The following is a 24,179-nucleotide window of genomic DNA, read 5'->3' on the forward strand; positions in this document are numbered from 1 at the left end:
AGTAAATAAATAAAATTTTAAAAGTGCATAATTCTGCAATTCTTTAAATTAAGTTGATTTTACTTTTATTTAAGCTATTTCAAATAAAAGACTTTGGTAGAAATTCTTGACAAATAATAGTCTAGAATATATTGTGTTGAAGAAAGCATTCTCTAAGGTTTAGTCAGCACCAATTAGCATTTCTGTACATTATTTATTAAGTAGTTAATATTTCTGGTGGTGAATTATTCATACCACTAGGAAATTAATAGAGATAAAGCTAACAGCTTGATCTAATCACCATCATCTCTATCTGGTCTCCTGTTTCCATTCTGTCCCACTTATAACCCTACAAAATATGGCAGCTAGAATGATCCTACAAAAATTGATGTCAGTAATGTGTTTTGTTTTATTTTGTTTTCCCTTAGAGTGAGATAAGAAGCCACTAGTTAAAGCGTCCAAAGGCTCATTTCACTACAAGGAAAAACAAAAGTCAATGAAGTGATAACAAGAACCTGCAAAATCTAGTACCTGCTATTTCTCTAACATATTTTATCTTGTTCCACTTTTGGCATTCTGCTCCAGACACAGTGGCCTATTGGGCAGGGACAGACCCTTTTTGTAGATGCCTTTGACTAGAAGACCTGCATAAAGTGACAGAGCAAGACATGCCACTATCTTAGAGGAAAAACATTCCAGGCAGAGGAAAGAGGAATTATATAAGCCTGAGTTAATGCCACTAACTCACAAACACAGCAGGTTATAGAAAGTTAGACCATTACTGAGGACAACATTGTTTCAAAATTTTTAAATTAAATTTTTTAATTTCATTGAGATATAACTCTCATACAATGAATTGCATATATTTAAAGTATACAATTGGATAAGTTTTGACATTTGTATTTCACTTCCTTTCCATCTGGATATCCAAATGCTTCAGCACAATGTGCTGAAACTGCTATTTGTCCACCAATGAATTTTCTTAGAACTTTTGTTAAAAGTCAGTTACTTATGGTCTATTTCATAAATCTCTTCTGTTTCATTAATCAATTTGTTTTTGTTTTAATGCCAATTCTACTCTATATTGATTTATCAGGTGTCCTGAAATCAGATGTTAGCCTCTTGTATTCATTTCCTATCACTGCTGTAATACATTATCACAAATACATTCTCTTAAAATGCAAACTTATTATCTTAAAGTTATAGAGGACAGAAGTCTGAAGTAAGTATCACTGACCAAAAATCAAAGCATCAGTAGAGCTGCATTCCTTTCTGGAGGTTGGGGGCTTATAATCCTACATTTATAATCCTACTTATAATTCTTAACTTTTCCAGCTGCTATAGATATCAGTTACTCTTTATTAGCACAGATCTAATGCTAGATTAGCATTCTTGTCTTTCCTGAAATTTCAACTTTATAATTTCAAAGCAAGTGAGCTTCTGGGCTTTACCTGTGTTCCCCCTCCAGGTGCTACCACCTGGAAATTCCATAGGCCGAATCCTAAGCCAACTCCAGGAATCGCTTCATTTGGCTTATATGCTATCATTATCATTGTTTTCTTGGCTGTTATTGAATATATGAAAAGAAAACTGCCTTATTTTTTTATCTAGTATTTATTTGTTTGAAGCAGAAGAGTGAATCTAGTCACTTTACTCCATTAAGCTGGAAACAGGAATCTCTGTTTATGCCTTCTTCATATCTTGACTTTTTAACTAGATCCTACTATCAACTAAAAGGAGCAATCAAAGTCATAATATTTATTATTTAATAATAATTTCAAGTTCCTCAAAGCCCACTATTCCAAATACACTGTCGATTTTCTAGCTGGTACTGACTATTTCTGGCACCATTATCTGGCAACTCCATGTTTCTCCAACCTAATATTTTTGTTGTTGTTGTCCTTTGCACACATAATACTCTATGTTCATAATAACAATATACTTGTAATGTGAACGTCCTAGCCTACTTCAGGCTTTCTCTTGTGCTCCTTCCTTTATTGTCAATATAAATATCTCCCCACAACGTTGATTTCTTAATTACTTAACACGTATTTTCTTATTTAAGAAATAATGTCTATGGCCCTTTCTTTCTGAATTGGTTGTCTTTTTATGTTCCCATTCTTCTCTAAATTTTGTTAACACTGAAAAACTTTTTTTCACCTCCCTAACTTGCTGTTAGATTATAAATCACTTCATGGGGGGATCCCTGGGTGGCTCAGCAGTTTAGCGCCTGCCTTTGGCCAGGGCATGATCCTGGAGTCCCGTGTCAGGGTCCCAGCATGGAGCCTGCTTCTCCCTCTGCCTGTGTCTCTGTCTCTCTCTCTCTCTATGTCTATCATGAATGAATAAGTAAATCTTTTAAAAAATAAATATATAAATAAATAAATTGATTAATTAATTAATTAAAAATCTTTAAAAAAATCACTTCATGAAATTAGTCACGCTTGTTCCATTTCTTTGTCCTCCAGAGCAAAGCTCCTGGTACAAACTAAATTTCAAAACATGCTTTAAATGAAAAAAACTAGTTAAGTGAAAAAATCATTGAATGACAATGAACAAATAATTGGATATTTTCATTGCCAATGACATATTTAGTAAGGTGCAATAATCCTTGTCAGTATGTTCTTAGGTTAAGGTGACTAACATGGGTTATAGTGAAAAAATATAAGTAGGTAATTTCTCAATAAGCTATAATTATGAATTTAATTAATTGAGACAAATTCTATGAAATTTATGATATGCATAGCTAAGTCAAAACTGATCCTCCCCCTATCTGAAAAGGCAGTTTTTGGTGAAAAAATTAATTATACATCTGAGTACAGTATTAAAAAAATTTACTTAAGACAAGAAAAGTCTGATGAAGAAATTTATGCATAAATGGTGTTGATTTTTTTAAAATATATATTTTATCAATTCAAATCCTAGAATCATGTCCTGCTAAATGTTTATTGATAAAAATATATACTTGTTAAAATGTATAAAATATGAAGGAAAAAGGGATCAGTTGAACTTACTTTTTTATAAGCCTTTTGCAAGTAGTACATTTGCTAAACAAATACCTCTAGAGATAAAACTCTTTAATATATATACAAAAGTTTTTTCCAGTGAAAAACAGTAAATTTCAGTGCAGCAAAATAAAAACTTAAGACAGTAATTCATATTTACAAGCCTACCATCCTTAGTATAATTAGCACAATGAAGGAATTCAGAACATGTCTCCCCCAAATGTGTCACTTTGGCATGGAGACTATTTTGAGCTGAAGGTAATCAAGATTTCTGCAGCCTCTAGAGAAATTCTGCTTCTCCCTTAACTATGTAGAAGAATTTAAATTATGATCTTTTCTATAATAATGTTATTACCAGAGATAAATATTATCTGAGTGACCCATCTGTATGGCAGAGCAAACACTTAATTACCAAACATCTGCTCTTCTTCCTATTGCTCTATGAATTGCCCTCCTTCCCTTTGAGAGTTCCTATCCCATTCCTTAGCATAAGATGGAATCTATATCTCATTTTACCTTCCTGTGCTTCATCTGTCATGTATGTGGAGTTCCTATGCAAACAACATTATATTAGAACTTTTCCTGTTAATCTATGTTAATTTAAATCTTGCCAGAAGAACATTTAAAGGGAAGAGGTAAATTTTACCTCCCCACAATATCCTTTGTCTTTTTCAAAAAATGATCTTCACATTTACCATTCCTGACAGTGGCCTTAAACATGGATAATAATTTTGGTGGATGACCTGATATTCATCATGGAATTTTCATTTAAATGTTGATTTATTTTTTTTAAAGATTTTATTTATTTATTCATGAGAGACACAGAGAGAGAGGTAGAGACACAGACAGAGGGAGAAGCAGGCTCCATGCAGGGAGCTCGACTTGGGAATCGTTCCCGGAACTCCAGGATCACGGCCTGGGCCGAAGACAGGTGCTAAACTGCTGAGCTACCCAGGGATCCCTAAATATTGATTTAAAAGATATATGTGAATTATAGAGGTCCAGCGTGTATAAGAAATGGATAGCTTGCTGAGGAATACCAATAATCAGAAATATATTTTAAAAATAAATCATAATAGCGATAACTTGTTTTTTAATATCAACATTATGATTTATGTCTTCTTCTGGGAAACAGCCAAGAATCAGGGTATCATCAGATAACTATTTAAACAGTAATTTGCACACTAAACCAATAAAATACGATAAGTGAAAGTTAGAAATAAAAATAGCATCAAATACCCCCTTTACTGATTGTTCACATTATTTCTATAAACACATAATTACTTAGTATTTATATTTTTCTTCATAAAGTTTTTTCTTCCCAAGTAGAGCTCTTTTCTAAGACCATGGAATCATGACCTGATCTGAAGGCAGATACTTAACCAACTAAGCCATCTAGGTGTCCTGATTTTTTTGTTTGTTTGTTTGTTTTACTTTTTAAATTTTAATAGAAATTTAGCACGTAATGATCACTACTGCTCATGAGGAATGCTCTAGCAAAAAGCATGAATGCTGTACTGTGGATATGCAATATTAAATGCTTCAATGTGATTTATTTTTATGATTATAGACACATTATAACTAGAAAAAAATAATGAAAGTTGTTGGATTTGCTTTAATAATTTAATAAGAATTGTTTATATACATAAAATAGGTTTTCATGGGTTTTTGCAAAACTACAATACTTAAACAAAATTCACTATTTTAGGGTAAATATCCGTGTCAACAATCTGAAAATATAAATTTCAGTCAAAACTTGGTTGAATCAGCTGAACTATTGAATTACTGAAATTGGATGCATTTTATTCTTTCTTTTTTTTTTTTTTTTTTTTTTTTAATTTATGATAGTCACACAGAGAGAGAGTGAGAGGCAGAGACACAGGCAGAGGGAGAAGCAGGATCCATGCACCGGGAGCCCGATGTGGAATTCGATCCTGGGTCTCCAGGATTGCGCCCTGGACCAAAGGCAGGCGCCAAACCACTGCGCCACCCAGGGATCCCAATGCATTTTATTCTAATAGAAATTTGCATGCAATTTTCTCTTTTGTAAATAGGTCAAATAACAGTTATAGCACGTGTGTGAATATGCAATTACTTTAATTTTCCTAAATCATAGTAAGATAATTTAGTTATCTTGTTTATACTTTTATGATTATTGTAGAGAAGTGTAATTTCAAATTTTTCTGACAACAATCTATCACCTATATCCTCTAGTCTGGTTCCAGAATCAGTATATTTTACATTTTTCTTACTTTTTGAGCATTTGGGGGGCAGAAACCTAAATTAAATGAAAAAGATTGTTTTTGTGCTATAATCTTGAACTTTAAAATCAATTGAAATGTACATTTAATTTAATTATTTGTCAAGTTCAGATCTAGTCACCTGAAAGGAATCTTTTCACCTGATTTCTTTAAGATACGTATAAAAGCAAAAATCCCCAAAGAGTGTTTTATAAAGAGTAATTAGTAATTTATTCTGTAAAATTCAGTAGACAGTCTTACCCTACACCCTGTGACTTCTGCTATTGCTAACACCATTATTTAAGAATTGTTAAGTAGAAAGCAGATAATTAGTTCCTATTTTATCTATTAGAAATCATCAGAATTTAACTTCTTAGTTATCACATTACTGTCATATTTATTTGTAATTAAGCATTTTATGCTAATTCTGAATTCATAGCTTGCTGTTATTAGCATACAAATGTAAGCCAATAATACATTCACAATTCTCTCTAAAGGATTAAGTTAAACTGTCCATAAACTAATGAATAACAAAAAAAAAAAAAATCATGCAATTTCAGTTACCACAAACTTTTCTACAACCGATGCATTACGGGAATAGAAATGATCAGGAGCTCTTTTGTATTAGAGAAATTATGAAGGTATGAAATAGCCAAAAGGATAGTTAACATAGAAAATCCTATAAAATAAAAAATAATAGGATGTTTGGGACACCTGGGTGCTCAGCGGTTGAGTGTCTGCCTTTGGCTCGGGGTGTGATCCCAGAATCCAATCCAGGATCAAGTCCCACAACAGATTTCTTGCAGGAAGCCTGCTTCTCCCTTTGCCTGTGTCTCTCTCTCTCTCTGTGTCTCTCATGAATAAATAAATGAACTCTTTAAAAAAAATAATAGGATATTTATTTTAAAACTGAAGCTATTGTTTAATATTTAAAATTAGGGAAAATGTGAAGAAATTTAAAGGAAAATATGTCTTGAATTGATTGAACATGATTTATGAAATGTGAATTATTCAATCAAGCCATTTAATCCTAATTTTAAACTTGTTTTTATCTAAAAAATTGTTCACCCTTCTGACTCCTAAAAAGCTTTATTTTCTAGAGTTTTTACTTTTTTTAAGTAATGTGTGTGTAGTGTTTGTGTGTGTGTATGTGTGTGTGTGTATGTGTTTCTTTCCATTAAAGGATACTAAAGAGATCAGAATTTTTTCTCATTGAAGTCCATAAGAGCATTTCCAATTTCCAATAATAGATCTTGACATATCTAGTTTAGGTTATAGGTTAACCCAAGAAATTTCCTCTCCTTGGCAAAACAATATATCCATGTAACATACTGGACGCATCAGTCCTTGACTAGATGCTGATCTAATCATATTTTCAATATCTGTGCCTTACCCACTCACTGAGCATTAGGCCTCCTTATGAAGCTACTAGTTCACAGTAGAAGATCAAGGAGAAAAAATTTTTAGCAAGCACTCCACAAAATACCTTTCTATTTGCTTTTTATAATGAATCAGGTAGAAAATGGCCATTCCATAAAGACTCTCCCTGCTCTGCCTCCTAAAATAGAAAGAAAAAAGAAAAGAAAGAAAAAAAAGAAAAAAAGAAAAGAAAAGAAAGAAAGAAAGAAAAGAAAAGAAAAGAAAAGAAAGAAAAGAAAAGAAAAGAAAAGAAAAGAAAAGAAAAGAAAAGAAAGGAAAAGAAAAGAAAAGAAAAGAAAAAAGAAAAGAAAAGAAAAGAAAGAAGAAAGAGAGAGAGAGAGAAAGGAAGGAAGGAAGGAAGGAAGGAAGGAAGGAAGGAAGGAAGGAAGGAAGGGAGGGAGGGAGGGAGGGAGGGAGGGAGGGAGGGAGGGAGGGAGGGAAAGCCAGTCCACTTCATAAAACATTCCCATATCAGCTAGGCAACAAAAGATCACTTTTTGTTCTGTAAGAATAAAATTGAGTGTGAAACAAAATCTTAAAAGGTTGTTTACTCATTAAATTGAGAGAAAGGAACTTCTCTGCCACCACTTAAGTTTCATCAGGGAAAGGAGAGTTATGTTTTATAAAGTTAAAAGATGAAACACAGACCGTTTCAGTTTGGCAAGTATCCTATTTTGGTGGGAGTTTGAGAAGTGAAATTTTTTTAGTTACATTTGGGAATCCTAGGTTGCCACAAGGGGTCAAGTGAGCAGTCTGGGTACCCCGCAAGAGAATAATTATTTAGTGTTTAGGGTGGAGGGTTTTCTGAATCCAGCTATTTTCTGGAACAGTGGAGGTCACTGGGGTGCTTTCTGTGTGTGTGGTCAAAGTGCTATAGTTATAATGGTCCTTATTGGGGGTGGCTATGATGGTAGGCAGATTTTCACACAGTTGTCTTTTATTTCTAAGCATTCTTCTTTAGGGGCAGTATTGCATTACGTTAAGCTCTGAAGGCACACTGTATTAAAATCATTAATAGTCTATTTCTTTTACTTTCTTGCATAAAAGAGATTAACAATTTCAACCTATTCAGGTAAATACAGGATTTGAGGAAGGATGGAAATAGAATGCTAGAGGATTCCCAGTTTCCCCTGACTGCCACTACTGCTATTTTTAATTTGGTTTTTTTTTGTTTGTTTGGTTGGTTTTTTTGCAATTTATCTCTCCTACCTTGTAAACTTTTACTAGCTGATAATCCTCTCAGACTGACACAAATATTTTCCAAAGAATACAGATTTAATGGTTTTCAGCAATGTACCAGAGATCTTTTTTTTTTTTTAATATTTATTTATTTATTTATTTATTTATGATAGTCATACACACACACAGGGAGAGAGAGAGAGAGAGAGAGGCAGAGACACAGGCAGAGGGAGAAGCAGGCTCCATGCACCGGGAGCCTGACGTGGGATTCGATCCCGGGTCTCCAGGATCGCGCCCTGGGCCAAAGGCAGGCGCCAAACCGCTGCGCCACCCAGGGATCCCTGTACCAGAGATCTTAAGCAAAAGACATGAAAATAGGACCAATTTCCAAATGTAAGTTTTCACTAGCTGAAAACCGGTACTTAAACTATAATCATAAAGCCAGGTACTTAACTTTTCCTATGCTATGAAAACCCTGATGCTTCAATGGGGTGTCTCTGGGTCTTCAAGTATTCTCAGATGCACATCAGCTGAGCAAACCTTTTTTTTTTTTTTTTTTTTTTTTGAGCAAAACTTTTAATCTCTATTGGCGCCACTTAAATCAATTTCTTTCTGATAGTTACATAAAGTGCATCCTGTTCTTTGGGTAGTGATTTTAATTGAATTGCTCTCCCTGATGTAAAAACAAATTTTGTCCCCATTTGCAATTTACCTTAACGTTCTTTTTTACTTCATATAAATTTGTGCTGTTTTCACTTTTTAAGTTAGTTATAACACATGCTTATTCCCTCATAGTATATGAGTAAAAAAAACTAGATCACGTGAGTTCATTATTATACTGTATGCAAGCCATGATTTTATCTTTAAAAAATATTTTAAGATATTTTGTGACCATTCTAAATGGATCAGAACAGTGTCTGCATATATAAAATCCTTATTTCTTTAAATGCATTTAAAGGATCATCTTATATATGAAATTCCTGTACAAAAGCAAGGATGGGAAACAAAATATGAATGCTTATGGCAGAGTTTATTAGACTGATACAGACAAACATGCAAAGGGACATAGTATGTTACAGCAGCTTTTAGATCCCCTGAGTTTCCTTTATTGATTCCCTGAAAGTTAAAAATAAAATAAAAATAGTTGAATAAATAGAATAGAACTCTAATAGCCTATAGTCATACAAAACAGATAAATGCAATGTAGGGAGAGATAGTTCATAATAGTTCTGCCTCATGTAACAACCATGAAGAAAAAAACAATTGTGACCAAAGTAGATAAAAAAAAAGATAAATATATGTTTGAGAACTAGTTCTGAGATCCAAAGGGTAGGAAGGAAAAGGAATCTCTTCCGTTTACATCACACCCATATCTCCATTGGAAACTATTTATTTTTCCAACACAGAATGTCTTTCACAGGGAAATACAACCAACCATTGTCAGTCTATTGATGTCTATTAATAGCAATTTCCTTTTCTGCTAAATACAAAGTAAGCAATAAGGTAAGCTACTGGACACTCTTTTCAATCTCAGGTATCTGAAGAGTCTTTCCAACTCCTAAAATTTCATAGCCATGGAGAAATATTAAAATGATGGATCTTAGATGCATGTACTAAAGTTTAGTCTGCTGTGGAATTGATTGTAACAGACTTTGCACATGGTTTGCAAGGAAGAGTTTCATCATTTTGACTCATTCCTATCAGTATTTTCTCAGAATTTACTTCAGTATACAAATAGAGTTTGTATTGTGCTTACTGACACTGATGGTGTATATTAAACTATTCAAATATGATTTCTCTTACCTCAAAGAATGATTGTTATCAGCTTAGAGCCTAAAGGTCTCTGTTGCAAGAGAGTTCAAGGAAAAAAATAGAGATGAGTTACAGGAAAGAGAAGAAAAGGAACATATATATAATATATTATATAATAATATTTATAATATATTATATATAATATAATATTTATAACATATATATAATCATATATAATATATTTTATATCATATATAATATAATTATATATGTAATATTTATAATATAAAGGATATAGAGCATATTTATAATAAACACAATAGCAACAACACAACTGGGGATCCCTGGGTGGCTCAGCGGTTGAGCTTCTGCCTTCGGCCAGGGTGTGATCCTAGAGTTTCAGGATCTAGTCCTGCATCGGGCTCCCTGCCTGAAGCCTGCTTCTCCCTCTACCTGCATCTCTGCCTCTCTCTGTGTGTCTCTCATGAATAAATAAATAAAATCTTAAAAAAAAAAAACCACTAACAAGAAAGTATGTACTGATCCATAGTTTACCTGAATTATAATTAATTTTCTTTGGTTTGCATGAGAACTCACAAATAGAAGGAAAAATTATTCAGGAATACAGGAAACTTATATGCTATTTTTTTAGGTTCATGAGAATGTATGATTTCATGTTTGTTGGTTGGCAGACTTTGCAGAAATAGATGATTTACACAATTCTAATTAGAGTACACTGATATTAGTTTAGCTCACTGAGATCCTGAAGAGTTTGAATCATTTTCCTGTTTTCAAGGGCACTCCAGAACCCTATCCAAATTCCACAAGTGGTGGTAAATAGGCTTTCGACAATTTTATTCCCTATAATCTACTTGGTGTCTATTCTGAATAAAATAGAAGAGGGAAAATATTCTGAAGAGTAAAAATCCCTAACAATGGAGACAAACTGCACCAAAGGTCTGCCTAAGGTATAAAGGATTGATATCATCTTCTTTTCTGTTCTTAAACACAATAGCTAGATCTATACCTGTTTAAACTACTCCTTGTTTGAGAATTACTATCTCTCTTTGCTTTTTATCTCATATAATCCACCATTAATTCAACAATTATTTACTTTGTATCTATTATGTTATAGGCAATATGCTAAACATGGATGAGGAACAATATAGCTTTTCAAGGACCCTAAAGGGCTAAAACCCATGGATTGTAGCCTTCAGTCATTAGGATTAAGTACTATGGAAACAAACAGGAAGAATGGTTATTGGGTAAATACACTATGCACATTCTCAGATTCCCTCTATCAACTACCTCTTCCTGTTTCTTGCCTACGTGAAACAAATCACCCATTCCCCTCTAGATTCAGATGAAATGTCCTACTGTAGAGTATGCAGTTTGGCTTTTCATCCAACCTCTGAGAGGCAAGATGATGCAATCCGGAGTGTTAGCTTCCTATATCCTACTTTGACTAACAACCTTGCCAGATAAATTCACATGCTGAGTGAACACGCTGAGCTACTGAGGACCAGCTTTCTGTGCCTTTCTACAGTTCATATCTAAGCACAGACAGTAAGTAAGGTTATAGCACCATACTGCTGCATTTCCTTACCTTTTTTTCTCATTTTTCTCATCTTCACCATCCTAGCATTGTACTTCCCAAACTATTAACACTTTAAACTTTGCCTCTAGCTTTGTTTCTAGAATATCTGAGACAATACACATGGTTCACTTTGCTTAAGGATGATCATGGTTTTATGATACAAGAAGCAAACTGTATTTTGCCTACAAGTCAGATTTTAAAAAAAAAAGTGTTACAATATTGGCATCATTTTTTAGTCCAAAGAAGAACTGTATTCTTATAAAGTCAAAGTGAGCCATAGTCAAATAGTGTATCTAGTAAGGCTCAATTATGGAACAAAGCACATTGAGGGCAGTATCTCTGCATATAGTTATAAGGTTGTATTTCACAGTCTCCAAGTTTATGCTTAAGTACAGTATAAAATCTAGCTTCAATCATATTTGCTCAATAAGCCATTAGCCCTGATTTGGAGCTACATCTTCTCTGATACATTATATTAAATTTACTTGATATGGGATATGGACAGCCTTATCTACAGGCTTTCCTTTTATTAACCTATATTGTTATGTGAAAAATTAAATGACAAATAATTATGACAAATAATTCCAAAGAAGAAAAGTCTTCTTTGGACATCTTGTCATGTCATTAAAATGTGATTTAATATATTTATAAGATAGTCAAATCAAAATAGTCAAGATAGTCAAAATCAAAATTTGGTTACTGAAGACTATAGACCCATACTTTAGTAAGAAGAAGAATGAAAGCAAGAGAGAACCTTTCATCAAAACATGGTGTCTCAATTCTCCATAGAAAGACATCTACTTTCAATGCTTACCAAAACATAAACAGTTTATCACAGAATGTCTGACATATAACAAATACTTAATTGGATGAATAAACAAATTTTGACAGATCAACAGCTTACAGACCAATAAATGCAGTATTATTACAAAGAAGAACTAGTTTTGTGGCACATCTTACCAATTTCAAAAATTGCAACAATCTTTGAAAGCTTATAATCATGTCAAGTGAAAAAAACTAAAATAATTTAATAACAAATATGATGTCTATGAAAAGAAAACTAATCCTTGATTTGGGAAAGTAGAGTGCCTCAAATCCATGAAGCACTCTTCCCAAACGATTTTGGGCAAGAGGGAGTTTTATGGAATGTGAGAAGAAACAATGTAGAAATGGAATGATTGGCTAGGTCAGGAATTTCCTTATAATGTGAGCAGGTCCTTCTATTTAGGGTAAGCTAGACAAACTAGAGTTGGAGAATTCTGATTGGTGTCTGTTAGGTTTCCTTGACAGGTGTTTCCAGGAAGTGTTGGTTGACTTAGGTTTAGATGTGTGATATGGGCCAGGCTACATGGGTGGCCTCCATTCTGTGGATCTTGATATATGAATTCACTTCATCCAGAGTAACAGAGTAACTCAGCCTTCTTTCTACTGTTTCTAGCATAATAGACCAGTAGACTATGAAAGGCAATTAAAAGACAGATCTGGAAAAATCACATCAGACACAATATTTCATATATTGCCTAGCTTGGCACAAAGTAAAATAAATATATGCTACACCCCCGGTCCTGATTTGATCGGCATACTTTGTTCTTCCAAATTTAAGGCTATCTATAATTTCAGTTATATCAATTCATCCAGAATAGTTTAGATTCTGAAAGACTGACTTTGATCAGCCAGATTTAGAGAAAACTGACTATTGAACCTGTCAGGGCATACAGCTACTAAAACAGTTTCTACTCCCTCTCTTAGTAATAGGCTTTCTGGAGGTGATGGGGTAATTAGAAGTTTATGTGGTGTTTATAGAGTTAACATTCTGTGATAATTAATCTGAAATAATAAATACTCAGAAGTAATTCCTGGATTATTCAAATTTTTAACTTTATTCTTTCTTTGGCTAGAATATCCTTACTTGCTGCCAACTGGGAAAGTTGGAAAAATATTAAATAAAATTTCTCTAAGATTATAGCAGGATTTCTAATGAAGAGGAATGATTGAATTACAAATGCATGGGAGAAGTCTCTGCTAGTGGGTGGTATTTGTATTTTAAGAGACAGCATTTCATGGATCATAGGTTCAAGCAAATACCCATTGTGCTAGACATTAACCGCCACTTAGCAATAGTGATAGAGAAGTAGAAAACATCTGGTTGTGGATAATGAGCCAGAGCTTCTCAGCACCCTTGGATGCTAATAGCATGGGGCAAAGGTCATGGTTGAAGGCCATCTGGCTCCCTGTGTAAAGATATGTCGACATCTTTCCTATCATTGCAAATCACCAGCATATTTGTAATAAGCAGGTAAGAAATGCTTCTAAATAGTAAATATTTAACCACCAATTTTAAATATCCGATATTAATATGTCTCATTGCCATTGTGGCTACTAAATATTAGATTTGTATTATAAAATACTTTAATATGACCTGTGTCATGATAATATACAAATTCGCAAAAATATTTATGAATACAAGACAAATCATTGCTCATAGAATTTAGTTATTCAGGCAGCAGAGCTGTTCACAAAATTGTAATTTAAAAGAGATTTGCTTTCAGTAAATACTATTTTCCCTTTCTGATTTTTCTTTAATTCTTACCTTCATCACACTTCTATCAAAAATTACTTAGTGAAAAGCATATGATATCATTCATATGAATGTAAATATTCATTTCTTTTATAATAAAAAAAGAGTATGGAGCATCTATGACATATGAGGTGGCATGCCTAGCATTGAGAACTCAGCAAAATTAATGCCCTAAAGAACTGGGAAAAGATTACAGAAATGTTTACAAAAAACTATTTTGTGATGTAGCATTATACATGCTTTAACAGAAACATGCACCAGCTTTTATGGGAGAATGGACATGGAAAATTTCAATGAAGAAATGTTACCCAAGATCTGTCTTGTGTGATGAGTAGGCACTGACAAATATTCTTTGCTTGATCAAATTTTAGTCAGGCTCCTGAACCTTCTCCTAGGCCCATCTGTACACTTTTTTGTAAAATACTGTTTTCACAAGCATCCTAATAAGTGAGTTAAGCAAGAATCCCCCTACCCTTGAGAAACATGGGAAACCTGAAATAATATGACTTCACTGATAATTTGAGGAATTTGAAAAATTATATTAAATGTATATTTTTAAACTTAACACTAAACATCCTATTAAACAAATATGTTAAAAAATTCCATCTATGCCCGTCAGAAAGTAAAGCCAAAGTAAATAGTGGTGTCTATAAGTAAATAGCAGGTAGATGAAAAAAAACAAAGCATAAAAAAACAGAAAGTACAAACCAAGGTAACAATAATGTATCTCAAAGTGATAATAAAATGTATCCTTAATATGTAAGAAATTGAATTTTCAGGTAAAGATGACAAATTAAAAATTTGAGCAAAACATATCCTCATCCAAAATTTAATAAAATGCATATAGTGTGTATGTATGTATTTATATAGACATATATATGGTATAGGTTTGTGTATATATATATATATTTATATATATATATAGGCATACATATATACGCACATATGTAATACACCTGAAACATACAAGCAACTCTAAAATTGAGAAGAAACTAATATGATAAACTTGCGACATCTCTGTCAGAGAAAATATGATATTCCCATGAGTTGAAACTCATTCACATATCAACTAGAGGAGAAGAAAAATATAGCTTTGTCATTTATTTAATTTTTACAGAATCACTTAGTACTCACTGCATATCCATTAGCTTTCCAGCATTTCCCATTCTCTTCATTGGTAGGCAATCCCTGGGTCTAGTTCTGGGAAATGGGTTGTGAATGAAAGAATATATATATCATTTCTAAGCAGAAGCATGTAAAACTCATTATGCAACACCCCTTCCCTTTAGCTCTTTCTCTGATGTGTAATTCAAGGTCATCAAGGATCACATACAGTGAAGCTTGAGCTTCTATCAATTTGGGTTCTTGATCAACTTGTGGGGCATAGTTCCCATTAATCTGTGATAGACAAAGCATTAGCAAGATGTAATAGTCAGCGTATTAAGCCATTGATTTTTGTGGGTTGTTATACAGTAAAATTTAGTTTTTTCTGAAAAAGGCAATGATAAATATATCACTCTTTGTGAGCTATTTAGTTGTTTTCTCCACTACTCAACCCTTTGTAGAACAAAAGTAGTTATATACGATACATAAACAAATAAGTGGAGCTAATTTTTTTCTTTTTTTAATATTTTTTTAATTTAACATTTTTATTTTTAGAGAAAGTGAGAGAGAGAGAGAGAGAGAGAGCATGAGCAGGGGCAGAGGGAGAGGGAGAAGCAGACTTTCCACTGAGCAGGGAGTCCAACAAGGGACTCAATGCCAGGGCCTTAAGATCAGACATTGAACCAACCACTCAGGTGCCCCTGGAGTTGATTTTCCGTAAAACTTATCTACATAAACAAGCAGTGGAACAGTTACAGCCCAGGATATAGTTTGCTGACATCTGATCTAGACTATATAAGTAAAAAAGTAACATTACCTTAATCATAAAATCTAAATTGCTGGATAGCAGAAATGTAAGGTTTGGTTCTATATGGTTCAAAATTTAAAATGTTCTATGGAAGTAGTTCATTGATAGATGAATGGATATATAAGATGTTGTCTAAATATACAATGAAATATTATGCAGCCATAAAGAAGAATAAAATTTTTCCATATGCAATAACATTAATGGAGCTTGGATGCCTGGGTGGCTCAGTGGTTAAGCATCTGCTTTTGGCCCAGGGTGTAATCCCAGAGTTCCAGGATTGAGTCCCACACTGGACTCCCCACAGGGAACCTGCTTTTCCCTCTGCCTATGTCTCTACCTCTCTCTCTATGCCTCTCATTAATAAATAAATAAAATCTCAAAAAAATGAATGGAGCTAGAGAGTATAATTCTAAGTCAAATAAGTCAGTTAGATAAGAATACCATATAATCTCACTCTTATGTGGAGTTTAAGAAATAAAACAAAAAAGGAAAGGAAAAAGAGAGAGAAAGAGGGAGAGAGAACCAAGAAACAGATTCCTAACTGTAGAGAATAAGCTTATAGTTACCAAGACAGGTGGATGGGAGGGTGGGTGAAACTGGAGATAGAGATTACAGAATACACTTACCATACTGAAAAAAATAAAATAATAAAGAAAGAAGAAAGAAAGAAAGAAAGAAAGAAAGAAAGAAAGAAAGAAAGAAAGAAAGAAAGAAGAAAGAAAGAAAAAAGAAAGAAAGAAGAAAGAAAGAAAGAAAGAAAGAAAGAAAGAAAGAAAGAAAGAAAGAAAGAAAGAAAGAAGAAAGAAAGAAAGAGAGAAAGCATCAGTTTCCTAACCAGAAACCTGGTTTCCTAAGCAGAAGTGCTATCAGTTTCCTAACCAGAAACCTTCATTAGGTGGATCACCTCCAGTCTCAACTCAGAGTTCACATCACCTTTTACTTTGAGCACTGGTTATGTCTAGGACTTTCAAGTCACCTGCTTTCAAAAAGCCCTTAAGAGATTTTAGATAATTCCAGGCTGAATATTACTAACAAGATTATTTTGTTATTATTTTATCACTGGATGATCTGCAGATGATGAGATCAAAGGATTATACTTACTAGATGCAACAGAGAAAATCTTTCTACCCAATGTTTCCCATACTTAGGTAATAATGTACATCTCTCTCTAGACCAAATCTAGAGAGGGAAATTTATGAAACATTGAGGTGGCTTTTCTCTATATTTTCTCCTTCCTTCAAAATGTCCTTGGTTTCAGAATGAATAAGCCTTTCATTTGTTTCTTAATGTTGTATAAACCTTTTATATGACAACAGTTTAGGTCAAAGCCTTAACAATGGACAGCAAAACCTTCTGTATATAATTTTGTCTTCTTCAAAATAGTTTAATGATCACTAACCATTCTGACTATTCAAATAATGAAAAACAAAGTTAGTTCTTCAGTTGTACTAGTCATATTTTAAGTGCTCAGTAGCAACATGTGACTAACATATTGGATGGTGCTAATATAGAATATTTCTATCAATGTCAAAAGTTCTACTGTATAGTACTGCTATAGACAAAATTCAATAGAACTCTCTACCATACAGTAGATATTGTCTTGGTAAAGAGACCCTGCAGTGCCTCTGGCAATAAATCTTTCAGTTTGAGAAGCTTAGTTTAAGGGACACCTTGGTGGATGAGCCGTTGAGCATCTGCCCATGGCTAAGGGTGTGATTCTCAGGTCTGGGATAGAGTCTCACCTTAAGTTCCATGAAGAGAGCCTGCTTCTCTCTCTGCCTATGTCTCTGTCTCTTTCTTTCTCTTTGTGTCTCAAATAAATAAATAAATAAATAAATAAATAAATAAATAAATATTTAAAAAAGAAGAAGAAGCAGCTTGGTTTAAGAGGTGAAAGTTTGGGTACCTGGATGGCTCAGTCAATTAAGTGTCTGCCTTCAGCTCAGGTCATGATCCTAGGGTTCTGGGATTGAGTCAGGCATTGGGCTCTCTGTTCAGTGGGGAGTCTGTTTCTCCCTCTGCTCCTCCCCTCTATTGCTCATGCTCTCTCTCTCAATAAATAAAATCTTAAAAAAAAAAAAAAGACGAAAGGTTGTGAGGGAAATGGTTTAATCAAAAATCCATCATTTTAATAGATGCAAACAATGTTATTCCTGACACGTAATAGAAAATGCTACAAATTTTTATCTAAACCATAACAACCTTTACAAATGAAATGAAAAGTTTTTGTAGTAAGAGAAAAATTGAATAGGTAAAATTCTTTAAAATATACATTAAATATATATTCTCCAATTGGAAGAAAAGAGATATAACAGAGGCAGATAAGCAACCTGGTGGGTAACATTAGTGAATCAAAACAGAAAGCATAATATCTAAAAGGAGAAAAGTCTCTTCCTATTGAACAGATGCAATAACAATCACTGACCAACAACTTCCAATATCCAACCTTTTATTTTTCCCCCCTTGGTTTCCTGAAAAAGCCCTGAAATGAGACAATAAACCTGGGATCATAGTGCAGAGCTAATTTTCTACAACAACAAATAGGAAGTTAGTGAAGACAAGAGAAATGTGAAATATGGGAGGAGTCACTGAAGGAGAGTGGGCCCCAGGGAAAGATGTTTGGAAAGTGTCATACACCACCAAACATTAAGAGTGACATATCTGAAACTCATACGTTGTATGTTCTTTTGTTTTACTCTTTTTTTTTTTTTTTTTTGTAGGCCTGGAGAACAACTGAGACAGCTATGTAGCAGTAATAACCTGGGAATAAATATCCACAAATGCTGACAAACCTTTCTCAAAATGAAAGCTTGAAGCTTAAAGACAGCTGCCATGTAATGAGATACAGATGCAATGTGTGGAGTTGTTTGGAAATGTTAGTAAAATTAAATAAAAAATTAACATAAAGTAAACTGTACTGAGGCTGAGCCATTGCTTTGCTTCCACTTACTTATGGAGAAGAACATCGGCTACAATTACCCACCTCTTAAATTACACATTAGAAGAAAGTCACTCAGGGCATAAATGAAGCCAAGAGGTAGTCCAGGAGAATTCACCCTTATTACATATGGATGAATAAATGACAAAGAGCTACCCATGTCTAACAATCATGGGTAGGACACTGTTAAAAAAAGGGCGGGGAAGGAAAAGAAAAGGGGAAAAAAAACTGCTACAGACAAAAGAAAAGAATGAAAAGAAACAAACATGTAGAACAAAGAAAAATTTTAGAAAAATTATTTTGCAAGTCAATATCCCACCATAAGAGATATATTCTGCAATAAATATTTTGTGCCAATGTTGAAAATGAAAATAACATCTTCTCTATGAGGACAATCAACATGATACCAAAAACCAACAGAAGGAAATGAAAAGGAGACTCAAAGAAAAAAATAACAGAGAACAAAAGCACAAATGCAATGTCGTCACAAAAGTGTTATCTAAATTAGAAACAAACAGCACATACATAAACACACAAAACTACAACTGAGAAACAAAGAAAAGGCAAAAATGAAATGTAAGAATATTGCAGAGAGTACATAGGGAAGAAAACATGAAATAGTTAAGAGAAAACCTCATTAACATAGAAGACTAAAAGTAAAAATTGAACACACAGATTTTTTAAAAAATCAAATATATAAAAATAAAATCACAAATCCCAGAAATGGAATGAAAAAAATGCATTTGTAAATAGAATAAGGATGCTCTTTTCAATTAAAAACTCTAATTCCTAATAATACTAGACATAATGTGGAAAATTCAAAAATTCTTAAGATATATTTTAAAAACAAACAAAAAAAGTCACCCATTATAAAAACAACTGACCTCAAACTTCTCCCAACAAAGATTTTTCCCCAGAAGTTAATGTAACAAGATCAATAATTCTTTTTTTTTTTTTAATAAATAAAGCATGACATAAGTCATCAGAGTATGAAAACAACAGAAAGACATGGTCAAAGATTTAAGATCGGAAGAACTATTATTATTATTTTAAGATTTTATTTATTTATTCATGACAGACAGAGAGAGAGAGAGAAGCAGAGACACAGGCAGAGGGAGAAGCAGGCTCCCTGCAGGGAGCCTGATATAGGACTGGATTCTGGTACTCCAGGATCACGCCCTGGGCTGAAGGCAGAGGCTCTATTGCTGAGCCACCCAGGTGCCCCAAGACCTGGAGAATTCTGATCATACAAAGAAATTCTAATAACCAAAAGGCAAATCAAAATAAGGACATGTTATTGGGGGAAATACAGCATTTAGCATAAATAAGCAGGTAGTAAATACTGGATTTCAAACTTAAAACATATGTGATATAACAATGGGGATGACAGTTATAGAATGATGCAAACAAATCCATAGACAATAAAAACATAAAAAGAGTTAAGATTACTAGAATTAATTGGGGAAAATTGCAATTCTTACTAGCAAAACGATCCTAAGTTGGATAGAAAGCACATGAGAAAAAAAAAAAAAAAAAAGAAAGCACATGAGTTAGGAAGAAATGTAACTGAATTAATTTTTTGATGTCTCAGTGTGGGAATCACTAGGTAGTTTTCCACACCATTGAGGATGTAATGGTTACCACCTTCTAACTCTCAGGTTACTAGTGGTAAACTTAGAAAAAAAAATCAACCTAGAAAAAGTATTAGAAACAAACCCCAAAATTGCTATTATCTCGGATGACACAGGATGTAAGTTTACATTGGTTAATATAGATTAGATCTACTTACGTGATAAGTGTATTCTTTTTGTGTTACATTCAAATACGGTTTTTGTTTTGTGGGTTTTTTGTTGTTGTTTGAAAGATTTTATTTATTTATCATGAGAGACAGAGAGAGAGAGAGAGAGGCAGAGGGAGAAGCAGGCTCCCCGCAGGGAGCCCAATGTGGGACTCCATCCCAGATCCTAGGATCACGCCCTAAGCTGAAGGCAGACGCTCATCCACTGAGCCACCCAGGCGTCACCGTGGTTATTGTTTTTTCTTTTTAATTATTTATTTATTTATTTATTTATTTATTTATTCATTTATTCATTTATTTATTTATTTATGATAGTCACAGAGAGAGAGAGAGGCAGAGACATAGGCAGAAGGAGAAGCAGGCTCCATGCACCGGGAGCCCGATGTGGGATTTGATCCCGGGTCCCCAGGATCGCGCCCTGGGCCAAAGGCAGGCGCCAAACTGCTGCGCCACCCAGGGATCCCAGTTATTGTTTTTAATGACTCAGAAAACTGGATAATAAAAATATAAAGACCATCAATTTACCAAGAAGGAGCGGGCCACACGTGCGTTGGTATCAGTTTCACATACATGATCAACCACTCCCCAAACCAAGACCCTTCTTATCTTTTTTCTTTTTTTTTAAGATTTTATTTATTTATTCATGAGAGACACAGAAAGAGAGGCAGAGACACAGGCAGAGGGAGAAGCAGGCTCCATGCAGGGAGCCCGATGTGGGACTAGATCCCGGGTCTCCAGGATCACGCCCTGGGCTGAAGGCGGCCCTAAACCGCTGAGCCACCCAGGCTGCCCCCCTTCTTATCTTAAACTCAGTCTGAGAGCACAGTTTTAGCACAGAAACTTAATGGCTCACACAGCGAATCTGCTTTACTGCTTGTTCTCTTCCAAAGTCTTACTGCCTGATGGTACACCTACTCACCGCGCACATGCCTTTAGCTATGTCCATGACAAAACCCTATCTCGCACCCTGTCAAAATTAGAGAGTAGTTAAAAAAAAAAAAAAAAACAAAAGAAAACAAACAACAACAAAAAACTAACTTGACATTGATACTCAGTACTAAACTGAGTACCCATAATCTATCATTTTTCTCTGGGAACTTAATACTTAAATATGAACATGAATAAATAGATAAAAACTAAAATAACTTTTGCAAAACACAAAGTTCAGTATTTAGCATGCAGCAGACAATAAATAAATGTTAGTCCTCATGGTTCATTCCAAATCCTTTATTCCTACTGAGTTTCTTCTTTTCTTCTTCCTTTCTCCCCAGAGCTTAATCATGCTTCTACTTTTATTTATTTGTTTTATTTATTTTTTTAAAGATTTTATTTATTCATGAGAAACACAAGAGAGAGAGAGATAGGCAGAGACACAGGCAGAGGGAGAAGCAGGCTCCATGCAGGGAGCCCGATGTGGGACTCGATCCCAGGTCTCCAGGGTCACTCCCTGTGCCAAAAGCTGGTGCTCAACCGCTGAGCCACCCATGCTTCTACTTTTAAAGGAAATCTTAATGCTTCCATCTCTTTGCCTTCCTGACAGATTTCATGAAGGGAACATTGTCTTCCAACCCTCACACATCCCTGTGCTTTAACCCCTTAAATATAAGCTCTCCCAAGCCTTGCCATCCCTAGACTATGCCATCCCACTGAAAATTCAGCTTTTATGAGTATATAGGTGAGTAGGTCTAAGGGTAATATTGATTTAGATGATTTTAATCCCTTGTAAAATAGTATTTAATAATAATGATCCCTAAGTTGCTTAGGTAAAGATTTATAGAATCTTTCCCCATTTAAGTATTATTAGAATAGAATACTTCCCCATTTAAGTAGTATTAGTATTGATATTAGTATTAATAAGTATTATTAGTATGGAATACTTCCCCATTTAAGTATTATTAAGGTAAGTGTATTTGCCCTTCTCCTATTTGCTACAACAAAGCATGAGACTTAAAGAAACCTCATTATTGAAAGACATTAGTTCTTAGATATTAGCTAAAGTGTTCTCTTGTTTTTTTCAGAATTGACATTTCTAGACAGCTCTGCTGTCTTAGGGAGCAATACCATTTGCTGTAAGCTACAACACATACCCCCTTAGCCTTGATCAAGAACTCTCGGAACAGAAAGCGTCATCAGTTAAAGATCCACTTCCACGGGAAATTCCTCATCACTACCAAAAGGAACTGCTATAATGCATAGCAGTTCACAGCAGTTTTTGTATGTCTGCAGAGAAGAATGCTCTTTATAATGTGAGCCATCTCTCTATTTTTCTAACATGTAGGTTGGCTGCACAATTTTCACCTGACGATGGGATCCTGCTTTGTAAAATCGCTATATTCTTTAAAGCCTGTTAACTTACTGATTTCCCCCGAAACCTTCCTTCATTTGTCTGACATAAAAAAAAAAAAAAAAAAAAATCGAAATCAACTGCCTTGTCAGTATAGTCGAGATTAACTGAAATCGCAAACTTAGAACGTAAGTATACGAGTGACGGAAAACATTCATCCTAAACTTATGTCAACCTGCCCTCGGGGTGAGAACGTCCCTGAATCCGTTTGCAATCGAGAGTAACAGGAACAATGAAACCTGGAGGCGGGGGGACCCACCTGCTGACTGAAAAAGAAAACTTAAACGTGAGCCATACAAAGAGGTGACCTAACGCTCAAGTCCGACCACACAATGCTGTAGAGTTTTCTCATACCTGGAATTCCTCAAAAAAAATAGGGTATTTGGCCAATGAGTCGAGGTGCGCAGGCGGCGGGGACAGGGTCCCGAGGCACGAGCTGGGGGCGGGGTCGGGGGCGGGGTCGGCGGTAGCGGGGCGGGGTCAACGGAGGGCGGGGTCGGCGGCGGGGTCGTCGGCGGGGGGCGGGGTCAATGGAGGGAGGGGTCGGCGGCAGGGGGCGGGGTCGGCGGCAGGGGCGGGGTCGACGGAGGGCGGGGTCAGCGGCGGGGGGCAGGGTCAACGGAGGGAGGGGTCGGCGGCGGGGTGGGGACAGGACGTTGTCGGCGGGGTTGGCGGGGGCGGGGTCAGCGGGGCGGGGGCGGGGGCGGGGGCGGCAGCGGGGGCGGGGTCTGCGGCGGAGCAGCAGCCAGGATCGACGGTGGCGGCGGGGCAGGGTCGAGGTGGGGTCTGTGGCATCGGGGGCGGGGTTGGCGGCGGCAGACGACTCCCACGCATGCGCCCAGGTCCTCCCGCCCCCGCGGACCCCTCTTCCTCCCTCCTTCCCGCCCTTGGGTGGGGCCTGCATAGCCACCGCCTCCTCCCTGCCCTTGGACTTCCTCCAGACCCCTTAGCTCGAGGTGAGAGGAGAAAACCGTAAGGTGGGCATTTAATAAAATAGCAAAAATTGCCTATTAGCTTTAAGAACATACCTGGCATGTTGGGGGGAAAAATTGGGTTCTGCTGATCTGTAAGACTGTCTGAGGGATGCGACATGGATAAAATTTAAGAAGCGTGTCGGGATCCCTGGGTGGCACAGCGGTTTGGCGCCTGCCTTTGGCCCAGGGCGTGATCCTGGAGACCCGGGATCGAATCCCATGTCGGGCTCCTGGTGCATGGAGCCTGCTTCTCCCTCTGCCTGTGTCTCTGCCTCTCTCTCTCTCTATCATAAATAAATAAAAAAATTTAAAAAAAAAAGCGTGTCACACTAATCAGTTTTTTTTTTAAAGATTTTATTTATTTATTCATGAGAGACACAGAGAGAGAGGCAGAGGCACAGGCAGAGGGAGAAGCAGGCCCCACGCAGGGAGCCCGACATGGGACTCGATCCCGCGACCCGGGG

General features: G+C 35.5%; 1 long non-coding RNA gene across 1 annotated transcript; it reads right to left on the reverse strand.

Annotated features, from left to right (window-relative positions):
- Positions 1-8,833: 8,833 nt before the first annotated feature.
- Positions 8,834-23,199, reverse strand: LOC140611667 (uncharacterized). Its single transcript, XR_012012780.1, has 4 exons — positions 23,096-23,199; positions 14,884-14,949; positions 9,626-9,665; positions 8,834-8,938 (listed from the first exon to the last, which is right to left on the reverse strand). It is a non-coding gene; the product is annotated as an uncharacterized lncRNA (long non-coding RNA).
- Between the last annotated feature and the right edge of the window lie 980 nt (positions 23,200-24,179).

Source organism: Canis lupus, chromosome 20, assembly GCF_048164855.1.
Source record: "Canis lupus baileyi chromosome 20, mCanLup2.hap1, whole genome shotgun sequence".
Lineage (NCBI taxonomy): Eukaryota > Metazoa > Chordata > Mammalia > Carnivora > Canidae > Canis > Canis lupus.